We start from the raw sequence: 25,961 nt of genomic DNA on the forward strand, positions 1-25,961 counted from the left end.
ACTTCCTTCCATGATTCTGATCTCTGACCTGGTATGGGCAGGGAGTCAACATAAAATCCATTTATGAGAATGTGCTCGGGGTTACTGAGTAATGGAGTCTCATGCTAACTGGTGAGTTAAGTGTCTGGGTAGAAGCTGTTTGTGGAAGTACCAACTTTTTTTTTTTTATAAAGTCCACACAACCATGAAAACAGACATGTACAATCTTCAGTGGGAGCTTCTGACTCCAGGAAGTTCTGGGTTCCTGAGTTAGCTAAGGCTTGCCACCCACTCCCATTCCTATCCTGCTCTGTGAGTAAATCTTAGTTTTTGAAATGTCAATGGGTCAAAAAAGAACTCAGTAGTGAGATGGCAAGGTGTAGGGCTACACCTGCCAAATAATAATTATAAAGTAAGTTTTGCTTTATTAAAGATGTAGTGGGCTGGATGGAACATTGCTTTGGTAATTACTAAGCAAAAATAGATATAATTTGGTTGAATCTAATAAGTGAGACTCAATTACCCAGTGTCTGCTACTTTTAAGGGGAAGGGGAGGAAAACAGCATATCTTATTCCAAATGGGCCTTTGAGAGGGTATAATAAAAATTATGAATCAAAAATTCATTCACTTGAATCATATCTGTATAGAAAAGATATAATAATAATTGCCACGATAATACAAGTCTCTTTTTTTTTTTTTTAAATAGCAGCATTTTCTTTCTCAGGTGATAAAGCAGTTCACTGAACTACAAATTACAATGTCCATTAGCAACCTGTTAGCCACCTGATGTCAGAGACTCGAACATATGCAAGAGGTGCCACTTAGCTTGGTTCTGTTGCCCTGGTCCCCAGCCAACCCTGTGGCAAGGCTGCTTAAACGCCACCAACTCTAATCCTGCTCTGACATACAGTCCTGGCTGTGATTTTCCCCCAAACAGGACACAGACAGATAAGATATATTAACTGAGGTTCTGGAGGAAAGGGGAAGCAAGAGAAAAAAAACAAACTACTAAATGCACTAAACATAAAAAAAAAAAAAAAAAGTTTCATGGAAGGAAAAATTGAGATTAATTTAAAGGACCTAGGATTTGTTTTTCTCTCTACAAAGGAAATATGTCACTTTCATGCCAACGATGCTTGAAGGATTCCCGCAAAGGAAACCATCTTTGCTGGGAAAATAGAGAGCCCCCTCTGTTGTTGGTGACATTGCCCTCTGTTTTTGCCCCTATTTGTTGCCTTTGTTTTCCGCCCCTGTCATTAGCCAGCCTCCTGGTACCACTGTACCAACCTCAGCACAAAGACAGCTAAGAGACCGCTAAAAGCCTCTGTAGGAACGACAGAGTTCCTCCCTATGGAAAAAAGCGAACCCCGGGGCCAAAAAGATGAGGAAAAAGATTCAGCCTTTGGAAAAGCTCTCAGACGTGGGTGGCTTTGGCAAGGTCAGCCTCTGGAGGTGACCTCCGACGCAGGTTCTCAACCTTAGGGCCAGCCTGAGGGACGCAGCGAGGGGAGCAGGAAAGGCGGGGGGAGCGGGAGAGAAAGGTCGTGGGGAAGGGGGCAGGAGAGAGGGAGCGAGTACACGTCGGAGACCGCTGGACCAGAGGCAGGAAGGCTGGGGCCGGGCTCTGAGCGGCCACCCCGCCCTCAGCACCGCGCAGCCCGCGGGGTCACGGCCGGGCCCCACCTCCCGGGCTGCGGCGCGCTCCGCCTCGGTCCTCCTCAGCGCGGAGGCGGCGGAGCGCGGCGAGCGCACCCCACCAGGGAGGGCCTGACCCCGGGAGGCCACTGACAGGAGGAGGGGCCCTGCTCTGCACGCGGCGCTGCTGCCCCCACCCCAACTCTCCGCATCCCTTCCCCGCGGCGGCAGTAGCCGCGGCGGCAGCAGCCGAGGACGCGAGCCTCGGCGTCGCCGAAATCTAAGCTGAGCCCAGCTGTGCCGGGGGCCCGAGGAGGGGGCTGGGGCGGCGGGGGAGGGGCGGAGGGCGGGGTGGCGGCGGGGGCGGCGCGCGGGGCGGCGGCGTCACTTACCCGGCCGGGGCGCGGGGGCAGCTCGCCGACTCCTCGGGGGCCGCGGCGGCGGCTGGGGGCCGGCGGTTGCTCGGCCCGGGCGCTGCCAAATGTAAACAATCCGCCATGATTTCTTTGTTTAGCTAATTGAACCTGCCGCCGTCGCGAGTCCCGGGCGCTCCCTGGCTCCCTCCTCTCCCCGGCCCCTCTCGCTCGCGCGCGCTTTCATTTATTTATTTGTCTTCCCCCCCGCTCCTTCGTCTTCCCCTCTTTTCTTTGGCCTCAGTAGCTGCTTCTCTTGGAAGTCGAGGCAGTGGGGTGGTTGGTGCAGGGAGTGCGGTGGTGGTTTTTAGAAATACAGGTAAAAACCTACCCAAATCTCAAGCTGAGGTGCACTTGCTGAAAGAGGAGGAGGGCGTTTCCCTCCCTCCCTCGCTCTCGCCTTTCCCGCCACCCCCCGTTTATTAGACTAGCCTCCGTGGAAAGTGCCAGACAAACGGGGTACAACTTCCAGTCACCTTTTCTTGCCGCCGAACTCTCTAGTACTGGAATTCTCGGGCGGATTTTGGACTCGGCAAAAGCGCCAGGTTCTTCGTTTACTTTGAGAACCTCAAATATGTGATGTCCGGCTGCCTAAGGGCTCACACACGCCAGGAGAGGAATGAACATAATACAGCGCGCTCGTCGGGGGAGGGTGACCTGTTGGCGTCAATTCAACGCCTTCTTTAAGAAAACACTGGATTTTACACACTCACCCACGCCCGTGCACACACCATCCACGCTAGCACCAACACAGTGGAAAGGTAGAAGAGCGGGACCTTTCAGCCATATATTTGCATAAATTATTGGTATTTGCATAACCATTTGGGGAGGGGTTAGACTCTGAGCACATTTACCGAGTTTAAAACTTCGAGGAGATAGGTCCTGGTAGGAAAGGAGGCTTAGCACCTGTCTATGTGAGTTCTGTGGGTGGAAGTGCATTTGATCACCAGTTTTCACTATAGTTAATGCAGGCATCGTTTAAGCCCTGTTCTAGGTGGATTTACGATGAGATTCGGGGTAATCCGTGGCAGAAAAGTTCAAGGGCTATGGTCTCATTTATTTAAAAAAAAACTACTTCGGTTTCGCTTCTTTTTATAGCCACTATGTTGGCTGGACACCAAAAATGATTCAATATTTTAATTCATAAGGAGGATTGAAAGTCATCTACATCTTGCAGAGAAACTGTGCCTCTTATTATCATCAGATTTAATCGCATTAAAAGAAGTTATTGCCTTACCTGCTTAATTCTTGTGGGGAGAGCACTGTTGAATAGAGTAATGTCATCCTTAGAAGTTTGGACCGACCATTTACAGGTCATATAATATATTGATTATAAGTGTAGAAGGGCCATCTGGTCCCATCAAGAGAACTGAACTAAGTAATATTTACACTGTAGGCCAGTCACTGTGGTGGTTTTAACCTCTGGGCCAATTAATAAATAGGTGTTCAAGCATTCTGATTATATAGAAAGAAAAAGGAATTGTATTACCACGCAATCAAAATGACCCCAATCAAATCCCCTGTTTACACATGGCTTTAGTCTATTCCCTCGGGAAAGTTCAACATAAGTTATAACCATGTTTTTTTCCACACTTGTGATGTTCCTCTCTATAGCAGGCTAAATTTTACATGTTTTCCCAAATTTTAACTTAAATCTGACCTTAATGAAACCCGTGGTAACATTTACCCTCTCCTAATGCTTGTGCCTAACTTCTGTTGGCATCAGATATGAAACTACTGAGCTTCAGAACTGTGTGATCAAGGCCTGTGAGTAGGAGATTCATATACTCAGTACATGAAAGAATTTCTTATTGCGTAAAAATTAGACTGAAGGAACCATAGTTTCACTTTTAAAACTTAGATGAAACAAATATGTTTTGTATTAATTTATTTAAAGACCTGGCCTGCTTGTATAGAATTGCTGACCCATGTTGACATTAATTTTTTCCAGTACGGTTGAATGTTGCATATTTGCACCATTTTCCTGTCCATCCTCAGATTCATTTCATGTGTCACTTGCCATGAACTGAGATTTGTTTTGGAAGTTGGAGGGAGAGGGGCACGTGGAACTGCTCTTGAGCCCATTCCAGATTCTCACATCTCTCCTTAACCAGGTGTATTTGAAAAACTGAGTCTTCTCCTGGTGTCTCCTTACTCTCATACTACCATACTCACAACACTTCACTTCTGACAATTCTGTTCACCAAATGTGTGGGCTTTTTTCCTACACCAAGCAATTCTCCACGACACCAGCTGGGTATCCTACAATTTAACTCAACTCTGGCACTGTCTACCTGGAGATAGTGTCAGATACCGTCAGTGTAGGGCTCAGTCCTGTACGACTGATCCCAGCTCACTTCAGATGCTGATCACAATAGCAAGTCCACAGGTTACCTACAACTCCTCTCTGACTTGGCTACAAATCAGAGGTTCCCATGACCTCTTTCCCCTTTGGATTTAATTGATTTGCTAGAGTGGCTCACAGGACTCAGGGAAACATTTACTTACACTTACCAGTTTATTAAAGGATACAATAGCGGCTTCCCTGGTGGCGCAGTGGTTGAGAATCTGCCTGCCAATGCAGGGGACACGGGTTCGAGCCCTGGTCTGGGAAGATTCCCACATGCCGCGAAGCGACTAGGCCCGTGAGCCACAATTGCTGAGCCTGCGCGTCTGGAGCCTGTGCTCCACCACGGGAGAGGCCGCGATAGTGAGAGGCCCGCGCACCGCGATGAAGAGTGGCCCCCACTTGCCACAACTAGAGAAAGCCCTTGCACAGAAACGAAGACCCAACACAGCCATAAATAAATAAATAAATAAATAAATAAAATTAAAAAAGAAAAAAGATACGATAAAGGATACAGATGAACAACTAGATGAAGAGATACACAGGGTGAGGTCTGGGAGCAAATGGAGCACAGGAGCTTCTGTCCCTGTGGAGTTGGGGTGTGTCATCCTCCTGGTGTGGATGTGCTTGATAACCTGGAAGTTCTCCAAGCCCTGTGCTTTGGGGACTTTTGTGGAGGCTTCAGCACGTAGGCATGATCAATCATGAACTCCATTTTCAGCCTTTCTCCCTTTTCAAGAGAATGAGGGGCAGGGCTGAAAATCCCAAGTTTCTAATCATGGCTTGGTCTTTCCAGTTCAGGAGCCCATCTCCTCAGGAGAACAAAAGTTACTCCCCGTGTTCTTAACACTTAGGAATTTACAAGGTCAGGGAGAGGTCAAAGGCCAAATATTAGAACCAGAGACGCTCCTAGGGCTCTTATCACTTAGGGATTTACAAGGGTTTCAGGAGCCTTGTGTCAGGAGCTAGGGGTGGAGACCAGTATATACATTTCTTATTACTTCACACCAGGCAACATCACATTATAGATTTGTGTGTATGTATCTTCCCCCCCTTACTAAATAGCATTCTTTAAGTCTTCGTACCTAGTAAAATGTTAATCATATACCAGACACTTGTTGAAAATATGCTGAAAAAATTGAAAACTCATACATAGCTAGATTTTATTCTTAGGTTCTTACAGTAGACTGTTAACACTGATGGCCTGCAATCCATCACACATCCCTGTATTCTTACCCTTGTATAGTTCCCTCACTGACCATGGAGTTAGCCATGTGAATTACCTTGACCACTAGGAAGTGTGATATAAGCAGAAGCTCAGTAAGCACCTGCACATTGGGGCTTGTCCTTTTCGATGTTCCCTTTTGGAATGCAACCTCCAGGCTTTAAAGAAGTCTAGATTATCCTGCTGGAGAGAGAGGGCACATGGAGAAGAACTGGGGCATTCCAGCCTAGATACTAGCTGAATTCATCACATGAATGATCTAGCTAACACTGCATGGGGCAGAATAACTGTCCAGTCAATTCTTGGGATCATGGCAATAAATCAATTTTGTTCCAAGCCACTAAGTTTTGGAGTGGCCAGTTACACAGCAATGGGTAACTGACATAGCAATCACCAATTTCAAGCACTAGAGACATGGTCAGGTTACTACAGAAGATAAAGATTTATCAAAAGGATGGCGGAGGGGAAGAAGGAAACTGAAAAACTGCTTGGTAGAGCTTCACAGAATTAGAACTTCATTGGTCACCTCTTAGAATTCAATGACACAGTTACTCAAATGATGGAGTAACCATTCTGGTGACAGTCTTTCTGTCATCACTTTAGAATTAAGCACCTTTGAGGCTGTGAACAACGAGGTCAGAAGACACAGGATCTGGAGTTGCTTTCTTTCATTCAAATCCCACCTCTACCCCCAAGTGACAAAGTAGAGTGAGGCCTTCTAGAAATTAGATATATTTTTAAATGTACATTTTCCCCAGGAAATTGTTCAAGTGAGACCAGGAATGAGAAGAAATCATGAGTAATGCTTGGAAATTTAGGGCTCAGATGTAAACTTAATAGACGAAAGTGGTTGTCTGGTTACCCATAAGTCATCTCCCTGAATAAAATAGTACTTGGTTGTGAATTAGGCACCTAAGGTCTTAGGTCCTGTGACCGTGATTTGGTTTTCTGTATTTGCTGCTGATATAAACACACACACACACACACACACACACACACACACACACACACACACATACACATACACAGAGGCACACACACAGAGGTCAGTTATCCAGATTATAGATGGGGGTGAGGATGAATAAAAGAGTATGGATATCTCAGTGCGGCAAAGGATGGAGTTGAATGTTCATAAGATGAATTCTCCCAGGCCCTTAAATGCTCAAAAGTTTTATAAACCGTGAAATAACATACATTTACCCATTAATCAGATCTATAAATCCAATAAGACCTAAATTAACCAATTAATTTAAAGTGATGATGTTTTGCCCAAAGTAAGTTACCGCTAGCCTTATGAATATGGCACTGGTGATTACTGACATTCCTATGCTACCAAGTGCCAAGTAGTCAAGCCATGAGCCCACCATTTTTGGTATCCAAGGTTCTGTGACACTGACACTCTCCTTTGCACAGTTCTCCCTCACCTCATTTGGCTGTCACTTGGGATGCATTAAGTTCTTATCTGTTTCAGTCCAAGATAAAGTTGGGCTAGTTAGCACCAACTCTAGACACAAATATAGGCATTAAAATGATCATGAATATACTTATTTTTCAGGTTATCATTGAAGCTAAAATCCCAATTTGAGAAAGATTACTATCAGTTAAATAGCACTGGGGTGGCAGAAAGGAGACCTGGGTTCAAATCATATATTTGACACTAATCACAATGTAACTTGACTAGGACTCAGCTATTTCAATTTGGGAAAAGGAAAAATCTGAGAGTAATAAAAGGACTTTTGGTAGAGATCATAAAGTAATGCTTTGTCATAGTGGAATCTCAGCAGTGTGGCAGAGACAGGGAATGCTTTTTGTGGCGGGGGCCTTTCTAGTGTCTCTCCTGCAATGTCTGGCTTTTAATTCCTCCTAGACTTAAGGCTCATCCTCATCTCTCGCTCTTTGGCTTAATTTTCCCTCCCTCAATTTTAATTCTATTAAACTATTTCTCCTAAAAATTAGGCATATAGTAGTAGTATTTTCATGGTTTTCTTAAATTATACTGTCTACTTGCAAAATATGTCCATTTGTGAGGAAAGAAACAACTCTTCTATTATAGCTCCCAAATGTTCAGTAGGTTTTCAGGAAATAAAATTTCTTTCAGTCTTGGGAAAGGTTTTGGATTAAGATTATTTTCCAAATCCAAGGAGGGTAAAAATTGGAAAACTCATGCATTCTGTAGTTTTGGGGATGAATATAAGGTTCTAATATACGGCAGAGTTAGGAAAAGATCAAATTCTCCTAACAGTTTTATTTTCCTTTGTTTTCTGGAAACCTGTAGCTATAGCATCCATGGCAAACCCAAAGAGAAGAATTGCAGGGTCTTGACAATGCTTCTCCCTGCACTTGGCACAGGTAGTTGGGAAACAAATTTCCCACTTCTAGCCAGGCAGTTCTTGGAATGGGTGCAGGATCATCTATGGGCGCAGCTGCTGCTATACTTGAGGGGTCCCAGAACCCAGACACAGCTCTTTGAGCAGCCACATGGGTATCTTCCCAAACCACTACCACCTCATTCACTTTTTTTTCAGCCTAAAATATTAAAATTAGCCCAAAGTGTTCTAAAAATATAATTACACCCTTTGGAATCTGGGCTTTGGAAAACTGTTATTTTTCCATTAAATAAACCAATATATGGAATACATACATACATACATACATACGTACATACATATGTAGATGTATATATTAAAAATATGCTTGGAAAACACACTTTACTATAACATACAGCTTAGTAGGAAAAATAGAGAAATTCACAGTTCACACTTTAATTTTTTTAAAAGATTTTCAGAAAATACCTAGCAAGCTGTTGTCTGTTCAGTGATGCATACACTTGAGTGTGAAGCAAATCTTATCACTCGTCTTACTAGTAACCTTATGGGGGTGGGGAGAGATGAAAATGATTGCCGCTTTTGTATCCTTATTCTGTACACTCTTTAACGGTGGGTCTAGTAATGTTCTCTATTCTACACAGAAGTAATAAATACTGTCTTTAAGAAATGGTGATTATGATGCTCCCTTGCCAAAAAAGTAACAAAGGTATTTTAAATTGTATTTTTATCATGATAGGGAGATTTCAAATAATTTAGCTAATTTTAACTAATAACTACTGAGAATTAACATTATTATTTAATGCAATCGGTACTTGAATAGAACATAAATCCAAGGAGTAAGCACTAAGGAAGATGTAGAACAGATAAGGCTTAGAGATTTGTAATTCTCAAGGATTGAAAAGGGAAGACCCAAAGGAAATTAAGTGCTGGTTTTCTCAAATAAGGAATTAGATTTCCTTATTTCTTAAAATTACCCTGCAAGCCATATATCTTATGACATATGTATGTTCTTATAATATTCCAAAATCTACAACATAAGTTATATGCATTTTCTACATTAAGACATTATCTTATTTCTAGTTTGTTTCTTTCCTTGAACATCAAAATAAATGGTTACTTTATCTTGTTTTCATAGATTATTTGAAAAAATAAAATATATTTTAAATGTTTATCTATTATAAGTACTCTATCAACTTGTTCACTTTAATAAAGGCACTTAGCATTGTGGTTGCATTTGAGAAATATATAAGCACCATAAAACTTCACTTAATATGCTCTAGCATTTCTTCAATAAACAACATGAGGTCAAATTCCTATGTAATTTAACAGTTGCTAGTAGCAGCACTCTGTGATACTAGTTGAAAATAGCTACTCTGAAACATGAAGCACAAGGCAGAGAAATTATTCTATAGATTTGCACATTTCCCAGGGTTCTGTCCAGATTGAACCAACTGGTGGCAGGAAGCATGAACTTGAGAAAGAGCGGTATGAGCAAGCTCAGATGTTGAGCTATTTTAGCTGTTTCTCCCTCCCCCTCCTTCTGTTCTTCCCCTCGGGTCACTTGAAAACACAAATAAAAGTGACTAGCATTTTAAAATGCCAAATAAAGTGGAAAATTATATAAAACAGTGGTCTCCAAAATAGAATGCAAGAAAAATTATTGGAACTTCTACCTATAGGCACTTATTATTTTGTTATTACTTTTCATTATTTTCATCTAGAAATAAAAATAAATTCTGCTCAACATTTAACAAATGAATGGACACCAGTGCTCTCAATGATCTGTATGGCCAATGACCACCTGTCAAGTATGGTGCACTTGAATCCTGATGAAAGAAATGTGTACACAGACAGACATCATTTCAATAGATGTTGCAGCTATTCTGACTCTCTGATACCCTGAATTTAGCCCTATTCCTTCGCTGATTTAGAGCAGGAAAAGATGGGGATACAGAGGGTTGAGCCACATTCAGGAGGAGCCACATGCCCTCTGTAGGTACTGACCATCCAGAGGAAGGATTTCTGAACCTCTAAGGGTCTTCCACCTTGGGGACAGTATTGAATGGATGGGAAGCTGGACCTTTGGGGCCATTGCGGTATTTTCATTTTTGTCCATGTACCATTTGAATAGGTTTCCTTCCTTTCTTCTCTCCCTCCCTCCTTTCTTTCTTTCTTGCTTTCTTCCTTCCTTCCTTCCAACTTTTTTTTTTTTTTTTTTGGCCAATATTAGAGTCCTTAATTTAGTTAAACTATGTCTGGGGAAAAATGAAACCTGCCCGCATAAGTCACATAAGTTATTCTCTCATGCTGTTTTAACATGCTTCTATCATGAGTTGTCACACAGCAGTGTCTATAACTAAGAAAAGATGCTAATGGATTATGAATATTGTTGGCATTATAATGACATTAACTAAATATACTTCTATATAGAGACTCCAAAGTTTTCTAATGACTGCTCCATCAGTAAAAACAGTCTTTGAGAATGAATACCTCGAAATATATATTTATATACATTTAAAAATATCAATGTAATATATATTGTATATAATTTATATATATCTTTATATATGATATGTATAAATGTATACTTATATAGTACCTAAATATTTCTTAAATAATTTATAAATATAAATAGACTAAATTATACATTATATTTAATACACTATATATTTATTTACATGCCACTATACTAATAAATTATGCATTTTGTAAAACAAAGTTTTTAAAAGTAGAGTAAATAAACAATATTATTAAAGTTTTTCATTTTATTATATTCATCAATGGCAATTCAACCTTTTATTCTCTCATATGATGATGCACTCTCCCCCTAATATTCTGAATATATCATTAGGATCTAAGCATGAAAATAGAGGCCTATCTAAGGATTTTTTTTTTTTTTTTTTGGAAAAGGAATTTAGTACTAGGGGTTGCTTACACAGGAAATAGAAGAGTTAAGAAACTAAGCAAGGGATGGTGAGGAGGTAGCTCAGGGATGAGCAAGTGCAGGATACCTGGAGAAGAGGGGGACCAGGGGCCAGACTTGCCTGGCAGAAGCTGACCAGGAGACATAACCACTGCTAGGGGCACTGCATAGACAAGAGAAGCTAGAAGAGATGCGCTGGCCTCTTGCTGCCTTCTGGTCTGCAGTGTGTGTGGCCAGAGCCTCCCATGGGCAAACCTAGCCTCAGGCAGATGTCTGGAAGCACATCCCACAGGGGTAGCTCTAGCTGCGATACAGAGTAGATCAGGGCAAAGTGTGAGAATGGAAACGAGACAAACCCACCCAGTTCCTGTGCACAGAACTTCTCACAGTCCTCTAAATAGTCCTTGTTTTTTCTTATCTCTACATATTGGCACATTTCCATTCATCTGCCAGGAATGCCTTTCCTTCTTTTCTTTGCCTATCAACCTCCTGAATGTCCTTCAAGAACCAAGTTATTTCACAAACATTCATGGAGGTACTATCACAGGCAATGTACTGAGTGCTGGGTTATCAGAACTATCAATTTCTTTTGGAAATTAGTCTATTTCCCAAACTTTTCTGAAAATTCAATATATATTGAGTTAGCATAGTCTGATAGTTCTGAGTAAGGATTCAGGATCCAAACTATCTGGGTCAGATCCTGGCTCTGCCCCCTACCAGCTGTACAATCATGCCTCAGTTTCTCATCTCTAAACTGGGAAGGATAATAATATGTACCTTGTAGGATTATCAGATGGATGAAATGATTAATATTTTATAGCACTTACAACAATTTCTGGGCAATAGCACTTAAAACAGTTCTTACACGTTTCTTTATCTGTGTTTGTTAAACTAAATATATGCATACTGAGTCACTCCTTTTTCTGGGCTTCCACAGCCTTCCATCCATATTTCCATTATAGAATTCATTACACTGAGCTATAATCTGCACATCTGTCACTTCTGGTAGGATATGAGCTCATGCTAGGGAGTCCATGATTAACCATCTTTGTATTCCCAATGCAAAGAACATAATACATGCTCAATAAGTGTTTGTTTAATTAATTAATCACCTTATCTAAACCTCCCCTGTGTCACAAATCATGAAATGCAGTGATGAGTGCCAAAGGAAAGATATTTTTAAGAGTTCAGAGAAAAGAGGGATTAGTCTACTGGACTTGACATTCACGGAGGAAGTGGCATCTAAGCTTTTTTAAATTGGCTAGGGTTAGACACATACAGCTAATCAGAAGAGCTGAGGGAAAATATGAGCAAAGGCCTGGAAGTGGGAAAGCATGGGGGCATGTGCGGAAGCCAGGAGAGAAAGGAACACAAGTAGAGAGGATTCAAATGGTAGATGGGAGTAAAATTGTGAAAGGCATGTAGGAAGATCCACTTTATACTGTAGGCCAAAGGCTCTCCGTCTCTGTTTCACTGTGATACCCTGCAGTGTAAACCCTGACAGTTTTTTGGTTTTGGTTTTCTTTTTCTTATGACGCAAGTGCCCGACTTAAGCTTTGATTACCAAGGCACCCACTTCAAAGAGGCACCCACTTCAAGAGCGCTATCTTGAGGAAGCACATTGGCAGCCACAGAACTAGATAAAGGGCCAGGCTGCCTCCCCAATCTGAGTCTCCTTTATTTCAGAGATCTTGGCTGATTTTGATAACTGACCATTTCGGCCACATATTTTTTTTCTCGTCCATGCTTTAAATTACCACTCTTAGGTTTCAAATTCACCCATAAAGAGTGAACCCGAAAAGCCATCGGCCCACCCTCCACCCCAATAAAAGCAGAACCCCAGCCCTGTGCACTCACTCTCTCTCTCCCCACAACCTCTCTGTGTGGCCCCAGGTGTACTGTGTAATTTCCAGGTTCTGTAAATAATAACTTTTTGTTTTCAAAGTTCCTGATGATTATTGCTGAAGGGCATCTTGCAATCATAATAAGAACCACAAGAGCTAGTCCAACCACAACATTGGTTATTGATATGCTTATCAATACCCTTAATAGCATACCCTTAATAGGTAAAAATTACAAAGCATACCCTTAATAGGTATACCTATTAATAGATAAAGCAAAGCATACCCTTAATAGGTAAAAATTACACCTTTATCACTCACCTAAGCTTACTCAAGATTAAGTGTGGTCCCAGGACTTCCCTGGCAGTCCAGTGGGTTAAGACTGCGCTTCCACTGCAGGGGGCACAGGTTCGGTAGATCCCTGTTGGGGGAACCCTGGTCAGGTGAACGAAGATCCCGCAAACCATGCAGGGCAGCAAAAAAAAAAAATTAAGAATGGTCCCTTTCTTACCATTCAGAAGGCACATGTGTCTCTCTATCCATCTGTCCATCTATCTCTCTATCTCTCTGTCATGTATAACCTGAACTGTTTCTAGTACCAAATGTACAGATGTCCCAAATTATTCTGTGCTTAAAATAGTTACTTCAGGTAATGGGAAACAACTGGAAAAATGAGTATGTTTAGGTTAATCTTCAGGGAGACTATTGTGACAAAAATCTGTAAAGTACTTGTTGATAACAGTGTCTGGGGTAGTATCATGTAGGCAAATTCTCCAAAATGATAGATGAAGAAAGAAAATCAAACTGGAGAATAAAACGCATGGCCAAAGTTCTTAATTCAATAATTCAATACATATAAAGGCATTATTCTGTACCTCATTCCAGCTAGAGAATTCATTCTAAAATCCGAGAATTGAGACTCTTCTGTAAGCGGCTTTGTTTTCTTCTTTTACATGCGTGGCTGCACTGCAAAGCTCCTGAGAGCTGTCATCGCTCTGACCCTACTTTGAAGCACGTTTCATTTTTGGCTGGGAGCTGTGAGGAATGTATACTTTCCTCAGGATAGTTAGAAATGCCCATCTTTGGGATTGAATCATGTTTCCCAACAGAGGCACTCGATGGTGAATTGGTCTCAAATAGTCTAAATCCTTTGTCTTGTGTCGTGAGGTTGTCTTATTGTTCGGTTTGGTGGTGAGTAGCTTCAGGGATCTCTAGGTGAGGTAACAATCCACCTTTTCGTCCAAATTACCTTTCTGCCCTTTTACAAATTCATTACATCTCTGTGTCCCTCTGCCTCATTTAGGAACTTCTTTTCTCTATCTAGCAAGTGAAACTTTGTGACCTCCCCTGGCTGTGTTATCAGCATCTCTATATGAATTGGTCAGCAGGACGGATATATTTTCAGAACAATTCGGCCGGCATATATAGTCCATCTGAGTACCAATCACCTCAAACCTCACGCATTAGTCCCTTGATACTAGAAAAGAATGTTTTCTGCATTTTATGCTTCCTGATTGTGCTTGGTTTTTGCTTATTTGTTTTTTTGAACTTAAGTTGAGAAATTTTAATAGCTTCTTTGCTTTACAAAAGTGTTTTATTCATACAAAAGGGTTTTATTCATACAAAGAGCTATGTAGAATTCCATTATGTTGTAGTTCATCAGTTAGGTAGGCACTTTCTTTGCACTCTGATCTCAATGTCTACTTGCTTTCGTGAAGGGAATGTGGTCCAGGATAACCTGGTGGCAGGCTCCAATATGGTTCCCAATGAGTGTTTATTGGGACTCCTGGTATTTTGCCTTTATGTGGTCCCCTTCCACATTGAATAACATCAATTCATGAAAATAATGGAGTGTGGCTTCTGGGATTATGTCACAAAGGATAGTATAGCTTCCACCTTGCTTCTTGGAAATCATTCTCTTTGGCGAATGCCAGTCATTGCTGTGAAGACACTTAATCAACCCTATGAGAGGTCCACATGATGAGGAAGTAGGACAGTAAAGGCCTCCTGCCAACAGCTGGCACCAGGCATGTGAGTCAGCCATCTTGAAAGTGGATTCTCCAGTTCTAGTCAAACCTTCAGATGACTGCAATCCCATTTGATAACTTGACTACAAACTCATGAGAGCAGAAACCACACAGCTAAGCCCCTTCTGACTTCCTGATCCTTCACAATAACTGCATGAGACAATAAGTGTTTCTAGCCCACAGAAACCGTTAGATAATTTTTTATTGTTGCTTCAAGTCTCTAAGCTTCAGGGAAATTTGCTTGGGTTAAGGAGGGGAGCTTCTGTTCTTAACTCCAGCTGTTTTACCCCTCAAGTATCTACATTTAAAAAAATTTCTCCACTGTGAGAACAAATTTTCTCCCCAAAGCCTTTCTGCTTTACGTGTGAAAATGTTATTCCTCCTATTACCATGCTTTTGACCATTACAAAGTATATAATGTTAACTGACAGTAATTGGTACCCATGCCCCACACTTCTCTTAGTTACTAAGTTCTACTCTAACCTCTGTGAGGGGTGAGGAGGTAATTGATATGGAGGAAATTTAATCTCAGCCTGCTGCAAAGGAAAAGCAATACACACAATATGTTACTGCAAAGTTGATTTTTTTTCCTGAGAAGAAAAAAATTTCTTCTAGAGACCATTTTTGGTCTTATCCACTACGCCATCAACACACAGATACCATATGTCTTATATTATCTTCACAACTTTCACTGTAATTAATGGATTGAGAGCTAAGAATCTGGTGTTCAAGTTTAATTGTGCTACTTTGTAGTCTGTGATTGAACAAAGTAATTTTTCTAGTCCTTAGTTTTCTTGTCTGTGAAATGAAACCATTAAAGTCCATTTGTTCATTCAGCCCAATCTACATGTTTTGTTCATTTGTTTGTTTGTTTGTTTATTTATTTATGGCTGCGCACTCTGAGGCTTGTGGGATCTTAGTTCCCAGACCAGGGGTCGAACCCAGGTCCCTAGCAGTGGCAGCATGGAGTGCTAACCACTGGACCGCCAGGGAATTCCCAGTCTACATGTTTATTTTGCATCTTTTATATGCCAGGCCCTGCACCAAAGATGAACAAGACAGGCATGATTTCTGCCTTCTTGGACTTTACAACTTACATTTGACATCACATAATTTCATTTTTGGAATAAGTTCAGGCTGGGAAAGGATCTACAAAAGGAGGCAATTCAATGCATATTTTTTAGCATCTATGATACTAATTATGAGGTGCTGATTCTCTAGAACCATAATCAAATGCCCCCAAATTAATAATGCTAGATCATATGTAGCTCTTTATACTTTGCAAAGCACTTTCTAATTATCATATGTGAGCCTCTCAAAAGTGATTTGTGATTGCTAGGTTATTACCTGGACTACCCAGCCATCCTCCTCTAACTCTGCCTTTGATTATATTAGATTTCCCTGCTGGGATATTCTTAAATGCATTTCTCCAGAGCATTTATCCCACCTATAATTAAATAGTGAACCAGGGAATTTATTAAAGTTTGCTTCCCATTCTAGACTGAACCATAATCTAGCTCATTGCTCTATCCTAGTATCTAGAACAGAGAAGGTACTCAGTATTTATGTACTGTGAATAAATTTATTTTCAAATTTTTAATGTTTATAGATGAAGAACCTGAGTCAGAGAGGTTAAATGACTTGCCTAAAGTCATACACTGAATTGCATAAGCATCAGATTTAGGCCTACACCTACAGGGAAGATTTCAATGCTACTTGGGTTAGACAGGATGTTTATTTACATCATTGGTCCTATGCCTCCTACCTTGATTCTTTTTTGTTTTTTTAAGACTTTAATTTTTTTAGAGAAGTTTTAGGTTTGCAGCAAAATTGAGAGGAAAGTCCAGATATTTCCCATATACCCCCTTCCCTAGACATGCATAGCCTCCTCAACCATCAATATCCCCTACCATAGTGGTACATTTGTTACAATTGATGAACCTACACTGGAACATCATAATCGCCCAAAGACCATAGTTTTACATTATGGTTTCACTATTCTTTGATTCTTTTTTGTTTTGGGTCACAGCTGCAGCAGGGATAACAGCACACTCTGACAGAGATGTTAAGGGGAAGACAAGAAATAACCAGGTACATAATCCCTGTTGTTCAGGGTCTTGCTCATATGGCGGACTCTCTCAGTAAAACAAATTTTGCTAGTGAGAAGAAAAAAAAAATTGAACCCCAAATTTTAAATTTTCAAGTGGAAGCATTTTTAATATTAAATGTAAATTAACTTAGCAGATAATTAATTCCTTTGAAAATTACTGTATTAAACTTAATTTCTTTTTAAAATATTTATTAGAAAATGTGAAACATGGGAGAAGTTTGCCTTTATGTCTTGTATCTCTTACTATTTTCCCTTCCCCAATTACAGAATCATAATGAGTGGATTTGTCCAAATGGAAAATGTGTCTGTATAACAATAAAATTATATTTCTCTTTCCGCCTTCAAAAGCTGGCTTCTTTGTTTAGAAAATTGTAGTATTTGCTCACTTGCATTTTGTGTTTTTGCTCAAGTGTCAATTTCCCTGTAAAGTCTAACTCTATTAAAATATATTTGCCTGTGGCCATGCTGTCTTTAAATTTACCTTAATTTGCATGCACTTCATATCTCAATGCAAAGCCTAAAATGTCTGACACAAGGTCTATACATAACAATACTTTTGATTGACAGGAAGGTTTATTATTCATTGATATGACACCATATTTATGGATAACAATGACTTTTTGACTGACAACTAAGCAATGATAGAATTCTGGACACCTTCTATAACCAATTTTTTTATAAGACAAACTAAAATATCCAGATAATTGGCTGAATTTTTCAGTTTTCACCAATTGCTTAGCATTGAGTATGGGAAGACACAATGAGCTAGTGTCTCATTCTTTGCCTTTTCCAGTGGTGAAAGGTATTTTGTGCCAGTAGAACATCACATGGTTCCACTTCTTTTTTTTTTTTTAAATGATTTTCTGTGTTAAAACTTGGCGACTCTGATATTAAATGAATTGATTTTTTAAAAGAGGCATGCTTACAACTGATCTGTGGAATATTTTCAAGAACCTGCTGGTAAGAAGAGAGAAATCTTTTGAGATTCTGCATTTTGGCCTTATGAGAAGGCTCGTTCAGGAGACATGGTCCACATCAGTACACACCAATGCCAATCAATTAACTGGTCTTTCTAGAACATCTAACATACAGTCAGCATTCAACAGAAGAAGGACTTAGGGAGTGCCACCAGGCAATACATAATGAAGTGTTAAATAATGCAGTAGTCTGTAAGAATCCAGAAAAAGGCAAAGCCAGAGTGGGCTGGGAAATATGGTGGCCTGCACTATAAGAGACTCTGTGCCACCTGAACTTTTATGCTAACCAGATGGATGACCTCAGGCAAGTTGCTTAACAGCTTCATGTCTCAGTTTCCTCATCTTTAATGTGAGCTGGAGTGATCTCCCAGCTCTATTGTTCTACGACTATATAAGACAAGCTTCACAGACAAAGCAAGGCCTGCACTGAGCCTGGAGAGCAGATGTTTAAGCCAACACTAGTAACTATAACACCATGGTGGGCATGAATGGGCGAGTGAGGATGCCCGTGTCAGGAAGAGACCCTACGCAAATCCAAAGACTCTGCCATAAAAGTGACCCTGTTCTTCCCCAAATCAGCATCTAATGTAGCTCAACGAAAAACCAGAATAGTAACCCTACAATAATAGAATGCTTGATCATTCTCCCAAATAAATATACAATTTAAAAAAATGTTTTGGGCACTGGTCATCATCATGGTGAAATGATTTGGAGCTTCTGTGTGACGCCATAGCACTGGATTGTAACAACCAGACTTGGGCATCTCACCCAATCACTCCTCTAGGAAAGAGTTGCAAATAATGGGTTCATACTGCAGGCATAAATTGTTGTTTTCTCAATTCTACAAGTTCCCTCAGTACATTTTCCTATGTTCTTTATGGAAAAGAAGTATGGTGGCCAACTCTGTAACAATTTTGGAAATAATGAAGTGGGCATTAGTTTGGGCTCTGGCCTTCAGAACATCTGGGAAGGATAAAAGATTCTACACTAACTGGTGGAAAAGAGCAGTCCTTTGCCCACATTAGGATGTAAGCAATAGAAGATTTTTGACACTCTTACAAAAGTGACAACTCTGCTCTTTTTTTTTTTTCCATGTTGCCTCTTCTTACACCTTTGATACCTATAAACTTAGACCCAGATACTCTGCTTTCACCAACAGTTGTCCACTGAGCTAGAAACAGACACAACCAAGCAATTTGTGTGCAGTAGTTATTTATAACGCACAACTTGTTTTCCTTTTGCCAAATAAAAGCTGCTTTAGAATAATTCTGCATTATTCTATTTGGAAACATTAGGCTCCCATCTAACTGTGGTTATTGGCACTCAAAGTTCATCTTCAATAGTAATTAACAAAGAAAGTGACTTTGGCCTTTTTTTCTCAAGAGAAACTAAGTCCAGTATTATACTCCAAGAAAAGATATAAAACAGATTCCATTTTATGTAGCAAGGAAATGGATGGGATGAATAGATGAATATCTCAGGTAAAAGTCATGATGTTCAAGGCTATTTCTATAGGCTAGAGAGTAAAATATAAATAATTACCACACATTTTGTTGTTTTTTCCCATGGGTTCTAATCAACATAGTTTGGGAGATGCTGGGTTTATTTTTTTGTTTTTTGCATCTGCATCATGGAAAAAAAAAAACATTTGACAACGCTGAAGTTAAAGATTCTGTATATAAATATATATGTCCTTCAACAGCATGGGCTGAAATTTCTCCAAAACTGGAAGTTCACATTTAGGAGAGACAAAACGAACTTAGCGCTTCAGAAATATTTGCTGGCATTGTCTACTAACGTAAATTAAACAACTGCAAGCAAAATAATAACATTCTACAAACCTAAATTTCTACAACCGGCACCATGGGAGCCCTTGGGAGTGCAGTGGCAGAGCACCTGCGTCAGTGCGGGCTGAGGGCCCCAGGCAGCAGAGGTGTGGGTGTGTGGCAGCCAACAAGCACAGACCGGTTCAGACACCCATGAGACCCCTTCCAGAAATACTTCACAGAGGAACCTTGCCAGGTGCTGGCTCCTGCATGACCAGGTTTGTTGTTGCGGTTTCGGGTTTGGTTTTTTTTTGTCAGTGTGGGGTAGAGGTGGGTATCAAATGTCCAAACAGCAAAATTTGAGTATACAGTCTAAGAAAACCTAATTTACTTCCAAAGGCTGCCGCACTCTGGGACAGTAAAGTAACACTAATGAAGCTTAGAATATCTTCCTAGGCTGGAGGGACTCCAATCGGCAAAAGCGGTCCTTTCAAGATAGAAGGTCAGAGGAAGGCAGAAGAAATCGGTTTGAAGGCACACATTACTGGGAAGGCACATTTTTGAACTGTGAAGGATGTTACTTTCATTGAAACTGTGGGGTCTTTTAAAAAGTATATTTGGAAATATGATCTCATACTCATGTCAGACACATGGAGAGAAGCAAGTAGGAAGAAGGTTGTGGCTCAAACAACTTGTGACTGGAAATCATCTTCAATTTACGTAAGGGGAATCCACCCATAAACTCCACCGATGGAATGCTGCTGAAGGAAGTGGAAATGAAGCTCACAGTAGTACGGGCCTTGGGAAATCCTAGGAGTATTCCCTCTCTGCGCTTCCATGCAAACATCCTTTCCTGATTGCCAGGCAACACAGTGGGAGACCTCCACACTGCCTTCCAATCAGGGACCGAAAGCTCTTCGGGAGCAGTGTTGTACATCATTCCGTCTTCTCCTTCAGCACCGTGTCTTTGTGCTTCAAAGAGGCTTAATACCTACTCACCGGACCAAAAGAAAAACAAAATGGCAGGGCTTCCCTGGTGGCGCAGTGGTTGAGAATCTGCCTGCCAATGCAGGGGATGTGGGTTCGAGCCCTGGTCTGGGAAGATCCCACATGCCGCGGAGCAACTGGGCCCGTGAGCCACAATTACTGAGCCTGCGCGATTGGAGCCTGTGCTCCGCAACAAGAGAGGCCGCGATAATGAGAGGCCCGCGCACCGCGATGAAGAGTGGCCCCCACTTGCCACAACTGGAGAAAGCCCTCGCACAGAAATGAAGATCCAACACAGCCAAAAATAAATAAATAAATTTAAAAAAACAAAACAAAATGGCACTATCCCACTTGCTTTCAAGTTGTTTTATCTGTCAATCCTAAACTTTTCACTGTAAAACAATCTCTGTAACATTTTTGTTCTTCCTAATTTGCATACGAAGTAAGACTATATATTATTCTTTTCCCATTTTTCCTTCTCCCCTCATCCACCCTCATTAGTTTTAAATTAAGAACGGCCCTATAGGGAAATGCCTTCATCTTGCCGGCTTTCATTGCTCTGTTTGTATTCTTTCTCGACGTAATAACTCAGGTCTTTGGTGTCTATGTATTCCAGTGAAGTAACTTGGTTATTTCACAAACACACAAACACATACATAGCTACATGCGTGTACACATGCACACACACACACTTGGAAATTAGTTCTTTTCTTAATGAGGCAAATTAGAATCACATCAAATTTAAACTCACATATATGCTTATAAAATTTTTTAAATGGATATAAATCATTCTGAGTTCAAAATGGAGAAAATGGTCAAAATGATGGAAACATATAGCCCCCAGAGGCTGAAGTATTGTGATAATAATTTTCATAATTCAAATGAATACATAATTGTTAGACATCAACAGGGAAGATTTACAATTGGCTCAAGTAAACCAAAAAATCAGTAGCAATCAGTATAGGAAAATGTATCCTCATTTCTGAGGTAAATTAATTTTGTTACTGAAATGTCATTATGTTGTCACATTTCCACTCATCACTTATTCAAAGATATCCATTTTTCATTCCTAATGTTTCATTGCTAAGATGATTGAACTTTGCAGTTTTTATCTCAAGCTTATATTACTTAAAAATCTCTGTGTGCATTATTACAATGAAAGGGCAAAGGTAGAAATGGGACTTATTTAGCTCTCATGGTTTATGATTGCATTGAAGCTCACAATTGATTATAGCTTTCTAACCTCTCTTTTCCTACTCATTACCCTCTTCATTTTATACCAGTATTTCCAGCCATTAGACTATCTTTATTTAGAAGGCACAAAAGGAAAAGACCAAGAAGAATTTGAAAAATAATATATTTTTTGTTTTGATGTTTCAATTTAATGCAGGTTTGAAAATGCTGAACTGTCTAAGGTATACTAAATATTCATTAGGCAGTTTAGCTTTTACTAAGTTCTAAATGAAAATGACCCAGCAAAATCAAATTGAAATTTCATAGAGTACTTTTCAAGTATGGTTCTAAAACATACATTAAACAAAATGCATTCATTTGAATGCAAGTCTCTCTCTTTCTCTTGAATACATACACACCCTAGGGTCTATTATGCTTTCAGTTCAAGGCCTCCAAAATGTGTGTGGTGTGGATCAAATAAATAGTTCGACAGCTTTCATAAGCAAACAATCTCATGGTCTGGTATACCTACAAACCTCTTGTGCTATTTCTTTATGCTTCCCCACCTATAAAGGTTAATGCAGATTTCACTTGAATTCAAGCAAAATATCCTGCATTATTTTCTACATAGTTAAATCTGTTCAGAAAGAGCCCATCAGAATTTGTCCATGTGAATCCAACAGCCCTTTATGGACTTGCAGAAGCATAGCAAATGTGCTCACTTTTAGAACTCAGACTTGCCGCTGGCCAGCCCTGGAATCATAGTACTTACAGCAGGCGGGACTTCAGAAATCACGTAGCCCAACCCTCCCATTAAAAAAAATGTAGAATTTAGCATACATTCAAAATAGACTATTTTGTCATTTCAAAATGTCTTTCTTTACCTCACATTCTTTGTCTTGATGCATGCTTTATTTGATATTAATATAAGCACTTTAGCTTTCTTATTTCTTATGCTTACATATTTCATGGTTATATCTTTTTCCATCTTCTTTCAATCTATTTGTGTCTTTATGTTTAAAATGTATCCATTTTAGAGAACCTATAGATGGGTCCTTCTTTTTGAGCCAGTCTGACAATCTCTGCCTTTTAACTGGAGAGGGTCTATATAAACTTAATGTAATTAGTTTATTTTTATGTTATCTGTTTGCCCATCTCATTTTTTCAAATCTTTTGTTCCTCTTTTCACCTTCTTTTGGTTTAATAAAACATTTTTTTTAATTAATTTATTTATTTAATTTATTTAATTTAATTTATTTATTTATGGCTATGTTGGGTCTTCGTTTCTGTGCGAGGGCTTTCTCTAGTTGCGGTGAGCGGGGGCCACTCTTCATCGCGGTGCGCGGGCCTCTCACTATCGCGGCCTCTCTTGTTGCGGAGCACAGGCTCCAGACGCGCAGACTCAGCAATTGTGGCTCACAGGCCTAGTCGCTCCGCGGCATGTGGGATCTTCCTAGACCAGGGCTCGAACCCGTGTCCCCTGCATTGGCAGGCAGACTCTCAACCACTGTGCCACCAGGGAAGCCCTAATAAAACATTTTTAAATAAACATTTTATTTTAGAACAATTTTATATTTAGAAAAAAATAAGTGCAAGTCTTCCATAATTTATATTTAGAAAAAAAAAATTGTGAAGATAATTCAGAGAGTTCCCATATACTCACACCCAGTTTTCCGTATTACTAGCATCTGCATGTGTTATTAATGAACTGATATTGATACATTATTATTAATTAAAGCCATAGTTTATTCAGATTTCCCTAGTATTTACCTAATATTCTTTCGCTGTTCCAGAATCTTATCTAGGACACATTACATTTAGTCACTCATCATGTATCCTTAAGCTTCTCTCTTGGCTGTGACAGCTTCTAGACTTACCTTGTTTGGCATGACCTTGACATCTTAGAGAAGTACTAGTCAGGCATTTGGTAGAATATTCCTCAGTTGGAATTTGTGTAATGCTCTACACATGGTTAGACTGGGGTATTTTGGAAGGAAGATCACAGAGGTAAACTATCATTTCATCATATGCATCAAGGTTACATTGCATCAATATCAACATGACTTATCACCGTTGATGTTGACCTTGATTACCTGCTTGAGGCAGTGTTTGTCAGTTTTCTCTACTGTAAAGTGCTCCCTTTGCATACTGCACTCTTTGGAAGAAAGTCACTGTGTGCAGCTCACTCTTCAGGGGTTGGGAATTATGTTCCACCTTCTTGAAGGCAGGGAATCTACATAAATTATTTGGATATTTTCTGCTCAGATTTGTTTATTCTCTCCCATTTATTTATTTATTCAATCATTTATATCATTATGAACTCATTGATATTTATCTTATAATTTATAACCCAATACTACTTTATTTTGTTGCTCAAATTGTTCCAGTTTCCGAGCTCTATCCTTTGGTTCCTGTGTCTATTTGGCATACCTCCATCATTCTGTGGTTATTTTTGTTTGTTTGTTTGTTTGTTTAAGCATTTCCTTACTCTCTGGCACTACAAGATGCTCCAAACTCATTTTGTATATTTCCTGCCCCAGTCCTAGGATCAGCCATTTCTCTAAGAAGCCCCGGTTCTTTTTATTAAAGAGTGGTATTAGAAACCAAGATCTGGGTGCTAGGTGTGCTCATTACTACTAGGGTATCATTGTTCTAGACCCTATCAGCTGACATGGCAAGGAAATATATAACCCAGTATATATTATACATACCTATAATATTTCTTTGTGTAACTATATATAGATATATATAGATATATATATATATATATATATATATATATATATATATATATACACTAAGCTAAACATGAGTTGATATGATTGTCTCTAACTCTAATCCATTACCACATGGATCATCATAACCTCTTCCCCTTGCGTTGTGTAACCTCCTACTCCAATAGTGAAAAACCTGGCTCCCACCTTTTGTCATCCAGTTACTTAATTGTTCAGTTCCAGTATATGTATGTAGCAGTATCAGAATTGTTTACCCACACGCTCATGGGAAATGACTTGATCAACAAGAATATAGTGCTTATGTACAGATTCTTTTGCCTTTTGTCTTACAGACCCTACTCATTTCCAAAGCTACTTAGGTCAGCAATTTTTTCCTGTAGTGCCTTCAAGTAAAGACGTTTGAAACATTTCTAATAAAGATATATTGTTTTGTCACATTCTGCATTTTATACTGGGATCCCACAACCTCCTAAATGATTTTTTTAAACCTGCATACGTTAAAATGTACTCTTTGTGCTGTAAAAATTCTACAGGTTTTGGCAAGTGCGTAGTGTCATGGATTTGCCATTACAATATTATTCAGAATAGTTTCACTGCCTGCCCTGTGCTTCACCTGTTCAGTCCTTCTCCCTCCCCCAGACTCTTGGCAAACACTGATCCTTTAACTGTCTACAGTGTTTCCTTTTCCAGATGCATTTAATTGGAACCACACAGTCTCTAGCCTTTTCAGACTGGCTTCTTCATGCAGTAATGTGCATTTAAAATTCACTCATGTATTTTTGTGTCTTGATGACTCATTTCTTTTTATCATGGAATAATAATAGGTAATATGGACATACCACAGTTTGTATACCATTTTACCTATTGAAGGACATCTGGTTTGCTTCTAGTTTTTGATAATTATAAATAAAGCTATTATAATCATTCATATGCAGGTTTTCATGTGGACATATTTTCAGATCAGTTTAGTAAATAAATAGGAGTACAATTACTAAATTGTATGTTTAGCTTTGTAAGAAACTGCCAAGCAATCTTCCGAAGTGTCTATATACTTTTGCATTCCCACCAGCAAAGAATGAGAGTTCCTTTTGCTCATCCTCAGCAGCAATTGATATTGTCAGGTTTGGGTTATTTTGTTGGTTGGTTGGTTGGTTAGGTTTTTTGCTCTTTTAATAGATGTGTAGTAATATCTCCTTGGAGTTTAATTTGTAATTCTTGAATGACAGATAATATTGGGCATGTTTCATTTGCTTATTTGCTATCTGTACATCTTCTTTGGTGAGGTGTCTGCTCAGATCTTTGCCCATTTGTCAATTGGGTTTTTTGTTTTCTTTTTGCTGAGTTTAAGAGTTCTTTGTGTATTCTGGGTGCAAGTCCTTTATCAGATAGGTGTTTGCAAATACTTTCTCTCAGATTGTGGCTTGTCTTTTCATTCTCTTGACAGTGTCTTTTGCAGTGAAAAAGTTTTAAAATTTCATAAATTCCAGTCTATCAG

This window comes from Balaenoptera musculus, chromosome 13 (assembly GCF_009873245.2).
Source record: "Balaenoptera musculus isolate JJ_BM4_2016_0621 chromosome 13, mBalMus1.pri.v3, whole genome shotgun sequence".
NCBI lineage: Eukaryota > Metazoa > Chordata > Mammalia > Artiodactyla > Balaenopteridae > Balaenoptera > Balaenoptera musculus.